The 9,156-nt window shown below is 36.0% G+C and overlaps 1 long non-coding RNA gene across 1 annotated transcript; it reads right to left on the bottom strand.

The window, feature by feature from the left end:
* Positions 1–4,956: 4,956 nt before the first annotated feature.
* LOC142162746 (uncharacterized) lies at positions 4,957–8,924 on the bottom strand. The gene is made up of 2 exons (XR_012694103.1): positions 8,009–8,924; positions 4,957–5,236 (listed from the first exon to the last, which is right to left on the bottom strand). It is a non-coding gene; the product is annotated as an uncharacterized LOC142162746 (long non-coding RNA).
* Positions 8,925–9,156: the final 232 nt, after the last annotated feature.

Raw genomic sequence — 9,156 nt, 5'->3', positions numbered from 1 at the left:
TCACTCTTATCACAGAAAATACCTCTGATCCGTTCAAACCCAAGCACTCTATATGTTGCATTGTGCTCATGAATTGACATATATAGAACCTTTGTATTTCACATGAATCTCAAAGTACGTCAATTGCCACCCACTCAGTGCGCATATTGTTCTTTCCTAACTTATGCCGCTTTGATGTGCTAGCCAGATTCCGTTTTGTGCAATTGGAAGGCTGGTAGCAAATTTTGAAGTCGTTTCTCACTTGTCCTGACCAAACAGACTCAAGAAGAGAGAGTAAACAAAACAAAGGGAACAAAATAAGGGATAATAGAAAGAGATGATTCCTAACAAAAAAAAACTACAAAGTAGAAACTTAACAGATATGGATACCAACTCTAATGACCATGACATGCACCTTTGTATTAAGTGACCTAATCTGTCAAGCAAGTCTAACGTTCAACTCTTGTTGTACCTCTAAGTCATGAAACTGGGCTTCAATGCTCCAATTATCCTATCTGATTCACGGTCCTTATTCGACTTGTAGTGCCCGAAGAGTTTTCACCATCAAGTCTCTCTCATTTTGTTCTTTCTCTCAACTTACCATCACCTTATGATGCCTGTGAAGCTTTTCACCAATAAGTTTCTCTCATTTTTTCTTTTCTTCTTTTTTCCTCTGATTCTGCAGATGACAAGGCATTAGCCACGATAGAAATATCATATACTCCTGGCATGTCTGACTCGGCACTCTCAAAGATTATCTGGGAGGTCTTTTTTGGACTGTAATGTGGCTTTTGGACAGGGTTAGAAAAAAAGGATATCATAAAGGCTCAAAATAACTAAGATAACAGGGTTAATTTATTTACAACTCTTGGAATCCATTATAAAAACTTTGCCCCAATTTCTAAAACAAGGGAATTTGATTCTCTTTTTTTTTTCTTTTTTGAGATGGAATTCTAAGAAAGACTGTCTCACTCTCAATTTCGTGGGATTATGAAATATTTTATTTGGTGTGACCGAACCGTAAGGCTGCCTACGTATCTTGTGGTGACAAGAATCAGGTCAAACGTAGTACAAAAGACTACTCTTTGTTACTATTTTCCTTTTTCTTTCCCTTTTTTCCTTCTATTTTTTCTCTTTTTTTCCTTTTTTTCTTTATCTATATTTTTCTCTTCTTTTTTTTTGAATTTTCCTTTTGGAATGAATTTTCTAAAATAAAACTATGGGGACAAATTTTTTTTTCCATATGACTCTAACTTGATTCCAAAAGAAGGGAGGTCAAAGAAATCAGTATAGGCTCAAAAGAGTATCGAATTGTATAAGTGTTTGGGTAACTGAAAGAGGGTCTCCCAATGCCCAAAAATGCCAAGTACAACACATGCAATTTGAGAATGAAATAGGAAGATCATGCACAACATTTTTTTTGCAGCTTCGGCATTGATATCACTGATATGCCTTCCACTTTTTTTAGTGCCTTGTCAAGTACATAACCCTCGTTGGGTGATTCCCTCTTCACAATGAATATCCTCCGTCGATTCGGATAAAACTTTCTTGACTTTATCTTGTAACTTGAGATGCATTTGAACTCAAAGTTGCTCACTTCAAATTGTCTGGGATGCACTCTCCTTTAACAAATTCTTGTCATTCTATTAACTTCCCAAATTATCTGCCCCAGTTTCACACAATTCGGGCTTTAAATGATCTCAAAATGTCCAAATCTGTACTTATTTCCCTCAAATATCCCTATCATCTTCAAAATTGTTTCATTGTTTCATGATTAAACTAACTTTTGAGACCAGGCCTAGAATTATGTGTGCATGTCATATCACTACAACCATCATGAAAAGAACTATAAAAGGAGAAGAGAACTAAACAAAAATGACTAGAAATAACAGAAAACAGAAAATTGCATTAGACAGATGGTGAAAGGGTTTGAACAACGAAACAAGCAAAATAAACTGGGGTTACAACCCTGGAACAAACCTAGACAACAATAAACGAGCTACTACAACTAAATAGACTAGGCAAAATAAAAGGATAGAAGGGTTTGAGTCACAAGACAATATCCGGATTACAACCCTGAAATAACCAGGACAACAGAAATGACAACAAAATAAACCACTAGAACTCCTCCCTAACTAACCTAGAAAGGAGCGTCTTTCCAATTAGCAAGCTCGGAATCTTAGCCACTGAGTTCCACATCAATATTATCAAGACCATTACCAACTCCAATATCATTAACTCCAGTCATCAAGTTCCTAAGGGGATTCGTATACCCCCTATCACTGTCCTTGATCACAATTATCTTTTCTTGAATCATTCTTTCTATTTTCCTTTTCAATGTGCGACAATCTTCGATGTTATGCCCTTGGACATTAGAGTAGTACATGCACCGTACCGTAGGATCAAAACCTTTTGCATATGGGTCCGGAGTATAGCTGAGGAGCGGCTCAATCGGGCCAGAATGTTTTAACTTCTCAAACAGGCTTGTGTAGGATTCTCCGATTGGCATGAAACTATTTTTTTTGCCTTTGTTTCCCTCTATGCCTATGTTTTTTAGATTTATAGCGTGCCTGAAAATGCTGTGAAGGCGCACGAGAATTTTGGGATGCTGGTGCTCGCCCAAGGGAGTGACCTAGTAGTTGGACAGATGGCTGGATGTTGTTCGATGGATAATACTGGGGTGGATTATGTGGAGCTTGGGGATGTTCATGGGGTCGGTATTGAGGCTAAAAGTGTTTAGAAGGAATGCCCACTAGATCCTATCGTTGGCGGGGCTCAGCAGCATCTTTTCTATCAATCGAAGGAGTGACCCGAGCAACTTGTTCGTTCCATTTGAACCAAAATTCTCTAAAACTTTTTTATGGGTTTCTTTTCCATTTGATATAGGGAGGAGCGGTCTGGGATAATGTCTTCATTGTGCTGATAGTGCCGAACAAAATCTTGAGCCATGTCACCCCATGTATGTCACTTACTGACATCTTGATGAATATGCCATTCCAAGGCTACCCCAGTCAGGCTCTCATTGAAATGCGCCATTAACAGTTCATCTTTCCCGCCAACACCTCTCATTTCGCTACAATAACCCCTCAGATGGGCTAATGGATTTCCATGCCCGTCATAAAAATTAAACTTTGGTATTTTAAATCCCGCGGGTAAGTGAACGTCAGGGAACGTACACAGATCCTTGAAGGCAATTCTCTTCTGACCTGCCAACCCTTGCATGTTTCTTAAATACTGATCTAAGATTTTCACCATCTTGGATATCTCATCTTGCTCCACTGTCTTAGCAGGCTTTTCAATTTCACCAGGAGGCTCAAAAGTAAGAGCGTAAGAGTATGGATCCGAGATCTTGAAAGTTGGTTCTGGAGCATGGTGTTGGGCATCGGGGACTTTGAACACTGTCTCGCTAGAGGATCGAGGAAAGGTAGCTGGTGGGTGAGCTACAAAAACACGAGTGGTCAAAGGAATGGGATATAAGGTGGTTCTGGGGGGTGGAGTGTGAAAAGGTTGTGGGGAGATATCCTGGACTTGTGACAGTGGCGGAATGGTGACAAGGCTTTCAGTGTAGTTAGTGGAAACTGATGGTGGAGGACGCCCACTAATCCAGGCTTGGTATATTTTGGTCATATGTCCTTTCAACCTTAAGACCTCTTCTTTCAACTCAGATTCTGATTCAACAATTCCCTTAGACGGATCAATAACCCCTGTGTCCAAGTCTTTGCTAGTCATGGCTACCTTGCTCTTTGACCTTGTGTTGTATGAGCGAGTTACTTAAGAACCACAAACCAACCACCCTTCTGCTCAATGAAGAGAACAAAAGGAACAAAATGGGGTCATCCTGTTAGTATTAGGGCATTTAACAACTAAAAATATTACATTGTTTGCAATGCACCTAGCAACAATTAACGGTTCTAGAATGACTTCGAGGGTCACAAGATCACTTGGCATCATCCCAATTTTGTTCATTTCAATCTTCTCTTTTCTTTCTTTTCTAACACTTCTTGGCCTGCTCATTTTTCTTCCTCTCTTTTTCTTCTAATTATCACTCTTTTTTTTCCTCTTATTTCTCACATCCCATAATTTCATCTTCTTCTTTTTTTGTTTTTTTGTTTCCTTCTTCTTCTTCTTTTTTCTTTTTCTTTTAATAAAATAAAAAAATGATTCGATCGAACCCTATATAGGTTGTCTACGTATCATGACACCGCATGAATCAGACCAAGCGTAGTTCTGGAAGATCGGGAATAAAGGAAACAAACTAACGTTCTCTTTTCTTTTTTTCCTTTTTTTTTACCTTAATGAATACTCTAATGAGAAAAAGGAAGGAAATCTCTCTTTTTTTTTTAGACTTAATGTTCTATAATCTATTCTAAACTAAATCTTAAACAAGCATATATTTTTCTTTTTTTTCTTTTTTGAAACTAATATTCTACAAGAAATTATTAAGGAAAAACCCTTAGAAAAGAAAAATATTTTTTGATTCTTTTTTTAGGAAGTAAATCTAAAGAATGAACCAAAGAAAAAAAATTTAAATTTTCACTTGATATCCTGAAGAAAGATTTCGAAACAAGCAATAAAAAATATAAAAATATTTTTGGATTTCAGTTTTTGATTACCTAAGGGAGAAACTCTAAAGATAAACAAAAGATAAAGTATGTTTTTTTTCTTTTCTATGTACAATGTCCTAAAGTTCTAGTGAAAATAAAAAGAATATATATTTTTTTTAATATATATTTCCCAAAGAAGAACCTCAAAAGAAAGTCTTTTTTTTGGATTTTTGGAATTAATATCTTAAGAAAACTTCTAAAGAGGTATTAAAGAAAATTCTCCCTTTTTTTAAAAATTTTTGGTCTTAATTACTAAAGGAAATATAAAAACAATTTTTATTTTGAGTTCTAGATGTTAACTTCCTGAGGAAAACCACTTCAAAAGATTTTTTTTTTAAAAAAATTAGAATTCTAAAGAAAATTCTAACGGATATATAAAACGCAAAATCTCTTCTTCTTTTTATTTTTGAATTATAATACACTTTTTCAAATACAAAATAGGAAGTACTATAACAAAAAACTCGACATTACTGTACAAACTAAAAGGTAAAAGACAACATAAAAAGAAAAAGACTCAAAACACAAAAATAATAAAATAAAAAATAAAAAAAATCTCCTTAAGCAACTCTTGAATAAGCGATCCTGACTGGGTGGTCCCAGGGTGTTTGTCATGCTCAAACTGCGGTAAGTAGATCCACACCTGTATGAAAAAACTGAAACCAACACTATGTGAGACAATAACACTCCCTACTGGACACATGCAAGACATGATTGAGACTATTTTGCAAAACAACTTATGTGGCCAAAAGGTGCCTAGAAGTGTAAACTCGACAAAAGTGACCTCTAAGACATGAAAAAATTACTTTACAGAAATGACACATTTTATAAAAATGGTCTATGTGGACAAAAATGGCTAAGCATGCAAATTCAACACAATGGATCTTAAACAGAGAGAAAATCTTGTTGTGGACTTAGAACTCAAAAACATGGGCTAATTGAACTACTTTTGGGTAAATAACCCTATTTTGCAAAACGGCCTATGGGGCCAAAAGCGGCTAGACATGCAAATTCGACAAGGACGGACCTTAAAGTAAAGAGACACCTAATTGTGGATTGAAGACTCTCCTGACACAATTAAACAAACCACTTTGCGAAAATAGCCCTATTTTGCAAAATGACCGATGTGGCCAAAAGTGGATAGACATGCAAGATTTGGCTATGACCCTCGAAGCCAAGAACCTAAGACTCACTAGAAGGACCGGACCCTATGTAGGTTGCCTACGTATCCCGTCCGGAATGACGAGAATCAGGTATGCGTAGTTCGGGAAGATTGGATACGGGCGAGAATAAAACAAACAACTAATTTAGAGAAAATATATTTTTTATCTTTTTCTTGAAAAATGATGAAACATGTAAAATCTTTTTGGATTTTCTTTTCTCTTTTTTTTTTGATTTTTTTTTAAAATGATGGGAAAGTGCAAAATCTTTTTGGATTTTTTCATTTTCATTTTTTTTGGTCTTTTCTTGGAAAAACGTGAAAAGAAATTATAATTGGGCCCTACTTGCTTTATTTTATACTTCACCCTCTTTTCTTTCTCATTTATCCTAAACCCTTATTGGTCCGCCAAATGACACCTTTTACCCTTGAAGAATGTAATATATAGCACATAAGATGCATCAAGATGGTCTTTTATTTTTGGGTACACCTATCCTAGACAGATCCAACCCCTGTGTTGAGTCCCTAAAGTCAAATGCACATAATGCAAATAAGCGTTCCTACTAGGGATCTGTCATGAGACTGTGTTATTCTAGCTTTAAATTCTGGGTGTATTGTTTGAGACCTGGCTTACCCGAGCGAACAACTCGAGCTGAAGAGAGCTACATATCATGAACCAAAAGGCCATCAGGCTTTGTAACTTGTCCGAACCTCATTCAAAATTAGGGTATGACACTAACAGAAAAGGAGTCATGCCAGCGTGCACTTCCTAGAAGATTAGAAGAGAAGGGTTTCGCAACAGTTTATATACAGTTCAAATAATATCAAAGCGATAAAAAGCGGCATTTAGCACATTAGGCCCAAGCATGTAATAAAAATCAGATAATAAATAAAAGCCAAATATAACAATTATTCTAAGCTCGAATTCTTGAACCCTGAACCAGAGATCCTAGGTTCTTGTCCCCAGCAAAGTCGCTAGAGCTGTCACACCTCCTTTTTCTACCCCGAAAAGGGTATAGGAGAGTTTTTCCAACTAAAGTGACAATAATCGAAACAGGATTGTTTATTCAAATTCAGAGTCGCCACCCCAGTTTAAAATCCCGAATCAAGGAAGATTGACTCTATTTTACAGTCCGCAAAACATAGAAATTCGGGTAAGAAATTTTGTTAACCCGGAAGAAGGTGTTAGGCATTCCCGAGTTCCATGGTTTTAGCATAGTCGTTCAACTATTAATATTGGCCTAATTATCTAATTTAATATATCTTTGAAACCTATGTACATTTTATTCCTTTTAACCGCTTTTAACATTAGAATAAATCACGATTGTCATACACTTGTTAATTTGGTACACATTACGAATCGTGTTACAGGAACCGTACTCACGATCTACAACATATTTAATTTATTAACAAATTAGAAATAGTGGTCTGGTCACATAAGATGTACCCCGAATTTGAAAATTATTTATATTTATCACAAATACGTCACGGGAACCGTACATGTAGCTATGATAATTTTTATTATAGCGCGCCTAAAGCAAACTACGAATGCTCATAATTTATTCAACTTTTAAACCCAAACCCCCACGGTCCAATTCAATATAAAAAACAGCGAGAATATCAAATCTCTTTACGTTTTTAAATCCAACAACTACTATAAGAAACAATTTCAATTAATGCTCCAAGTTCCTTTCTTACCTAACCATATTCAAAGCTAGATATTAAACATCAATGGAACTGATGACAAGAACGAAAACAGAACTCATCCTTGATTAAGAGGAAAGAATATTGAAGTCAAAAATCCCAACTCTGTACATTTCCGGAACAAAGCCAATTGACACCACAATGTTAAACAAAGCTAACAAAATATGCACAAGAGCCAGATTACAGTGATACGATAAACACCACAATCTTATGAGCAGATTTAACAAAAGACTTAATACACAAACCAAATTTTAGTGATTCAATAGATCCTTTATCCGGTTAAATCAACTCAAATCTAAACCTTGCAACTCTGAAAAGTAGCCAAAATTAAATCAAATTATCCGGTTTAAAGCAGAAACTATTATTTAAAATATCCCATAACATCACGTAATCGTACAGTAGTCGAAACTGAAGCATCAAATCATCACATAAGTAACGAAATGAAACAGAGGAAGAAGAAACCGAGTAATGAAATTTTCAGAGAAACAAAGGAAAAATTATTACACATTTCAATGTAATAGAGCATCCAACGACAATTACAGCATTTCAAATCGAAAGTTCATACCTGAAACGCGAATAAAATCGAAAAAATAAACCAGAACAAAGACCAAATCACCACCGGAGCTCGAACGAAAAACCCATCAACGAACTCGAGCTCGAGCTGAATTTTTGTGTTCAAGTGTTGTCTTGGACTGAAAATCACCGGAAAATACACAAGCTACCAGAAATATTAGATTCATCCGGATCTGATTTGGGATTGGAGTTTAGGTGATGTCCATGGCTGGTTTAAGGTTTTTGGAGCTGATTTCGACTGCAAATCTGGGCTATTCTTGATTGGTTCCTCGGTTGGATTCCAGCTGGTTTCAGAGGTTTTTCATTGTTGTTTAGAACTGGTTTCGAGAGAGGTTGGGGTAGTGTGTGGCTTTAGGTTGCTGGGTTTTGGGTGGGAATCGTTGCTGATGATTTAGGGTGAAGAAGAAGAAGGAGCTCCGATGAACTGGGTGGCTGGGCGATGGGTCTGGTGTGAAGGGGTGTCGCCGGCGATTTTGGAGAAGATCTAGCGGCTGGAACGGGGCAGTCGACTTTTTGGTTATCTCCTTGAAGAAGAAGACGTTCAGGTTGGGGGGGCTTGTTTTCTTCAAAAACGGTTGTTTTGTTCTTCTGTGAGTGATGAGATCTGCTCCTAGGTCTTAGAGTTTTTTGTAGGTTTTTTCATGAAGAAGAAGAGTGTGCTCAAGGCTCTCCCAGGTCCAAACGGCTGATGATTGTTTTAGGTCTAGGGGTTGTTTTTAAGCTTCTTTCTAGGGTTTTAGGGGTATTGGGCTTGGATTGTTATGGGCTAGATCCGAATTGGACCAAATTTTGGCCAAATTTATCTTTAAAAGTGGCCATTTAACTCTACTAGACCAAAAAAATATTAATTCCTAAAATAATAACTATAAAATTGTGAAATCATTCCTAATTAAAATAAATTACTAGAATAAAACTAAATACTAAAAGTGAAATTATTTTTATATATTTTTTAATTTTATGAAAGATAGATAAATTAAAAGTAACTGAATAAAACATCGATTAGCTAAATAAGAGAAAATATTTTTGCAGTTTTTATTTTTGTGATAAAATAAAGTAAAAGAGTCAACTAATTGAAATAGCGATGTTAGGCCTAAACTAAATATTTAAGCTAAAAATATGTAAAATCTCGGGAAGGATCAA

This window comes from Nicotiana tabacum, chromosome 8, assembly GCF_000715075.1.
Source record: "Nicotiana tabacum cultivar K326 chromosome 8, ASM71507v2, whole genome shotgun sequence".
In the NCBI taxonomy this organism is placed as follows: domain Eukaryota; kingdom Viridiplantae; phylum Streptophyta; class Magnoliopsida; order Solanales; family Solanaceae; genus Nicotiana; species Nicotiana tabacum.
This window is presented reverse-complemented; position numbering and strand designations above follow the sequence as displayed.